General features: G+C 30.6%; 1 long non-coding RNA gene across 1 annotated transcript; it reads right to left on the reverse strand.

Moving 5' to 3' along the window:
- Positions 1–371: 371 nt before the first annotated feature.
- LOC150033962 (uncharacterized) lies at positions 372–1,133 on the reverse strand. Its single transcript, XR_016532434.1, has 2 exons — positions 861–1,133; positions 372–651 (listed from the first exon to the last, which is right to left on the reverse strand). It is a non-coding gene; the product is annotated as an uncharacterized LOC150033962 (long non-coding RNA).
- Positions 1,134–1,696: the final 563 nt, after the last annotated feature.

Raw genomic sequence — 1,696 nt, forward strand, 5'->3', positions numbered from 1 at the left:
ACCTAGTGGCATCAATGAATAGAGGCCTATTATATACAGCTCCTAATGAACCTAAACTACTCCTAAAGGGGTATGTTGATGCAGATTTTGCAGGGGACAATGATAAGAGGAGGTCCCTAATAGGTTATTCCTTTATGTTAGGAGAAAACATCACAAGCCGGAAGTCTACACTACAATTAGTAGTTGCTCTATCAACTATTGAAGTTGAGTTCATAGCAATAACAAAAGCAATTAAAGAAGAAATTTAGATACAAAGTTTGATTAATGAGCTAGCTACATATAAGAATCAGCAGAACTATTATGTGATAATCAGAGTACAATCTATTTAAACAAAAATCAACAATATCATGACAGAACAAAACACATTGATGTAAACCTATTTTTTGTCAGAGACATCATTGAGAAAGGAACAATCGATATACAGAAGGTTAAAATAGAAGACAACACAATTGATTTTCTGATCAAAGCATTACCAAGACCTAAGTTCAACCATTGTCTAAGTCAACTCAAAATAGTATACTTAAATGAAGAAAAATGATTATCGGTTTTTTTTTTTTAAGATCTTCAAAGTATTTTTGCTTCAAGAGGGGGATTTGTTGACAATATGATCCAAAAAACCAGTTCCGTTTGAGCTCTCCATCTCCTCAGTCTCTATTCAAAAAAATAGAAATTGGTTAGCAAGCTATTATGAATTGCTTTTATGTTCAAAAAAATATGTATAAAAGAAGCATAATGTAAAAGAATTGATATATATATATGTGTGTGTGTGTGTGTGTTTTACTTTTTCTCAGTGTAAGAAATAAGCGAATATTCTTGAGAGAGGGAGCTGAAAAAGAAACTTATCTGAGTGTTCTTGTAACCTTGGAGATATTGAAATAAAGAACTTGAAGATCCTTTCAAAGTGGATGTAGGTAGAGTAAATCACCGAACCACTATACATTGCTTTGTTCATTTCTTTTTCTTCTCATCAAATCTTTGTTTGCATGTTTGTTTTCTTCACTAGAAGTTCAGAGATCTAAGATCAAAAGCTCAACCCACACAAGAACAGAAGAGAGGAAAATTAAGAACATCTCCATTTTCTTTTTCTTATTTTTCAGATATAATGAATCAGAGGAAAAATGAAGAGAAAGACTTACCACTTGTTTTCTGATGAGCTACATGGCCCAGGGAGCTCCACACAAATTAACCCCCACTTCCAAACTTGCATTTTTGGATCAATTGAGTAGAACAGGCTTGTTTAGGCCTAACATTCTTTTTCTTCTTGGGCCTGCTTTTATCATTTCTTTTTAAAATTTTCCTCCAACTTTTTCATTTTGATTTTTATTTAAGTTCATCGTTTCATTTAGATTCATCTTATTTTTTTTTCTTTTTTTTTTAAAAAAATGTATTGAGGCTTCTTTTTAAAAAAAAAAAGAAAAAGAAAAAGAAAAAAAGGATTAACTTAAATGAAACCATGAACATATATAAAATCAAAATAAAAAATTCAGAAGAAAATTTTAAAGAAAAAGAGAAACCTAAATGGAACCCTAATATGGGTGAGTTAAGCATTTTTATTTTCGTCCTAAGTACCACTGGAATCACCATTTGTTGTCGCCGAAGTCTTAAAGATTTTTCTTTTATATATAGAGATTCTTCCAATCTCAGTCTTTCTTAAAGGAACATTAAAAAAATAAAAAATAAAAAAAAGTCCTCTTTT

This window comes from Benincasa hispida, chromosome 9, assembly GCF_027475165.1.
Source record: "Benincasa hispida cultivar pf3 chromosome 9, pf3_genome.v1.1, whole genome shotgun sequence".
In the NCBI taxonomy this organism is placed as follows: domain Eukaryota; kingdom Viridiplantae; phylum Streptophyta; class Magnoliopsida; order Cucurbitales; family Cucurbitaceae; genus Benincasa; species Benincasa hispida.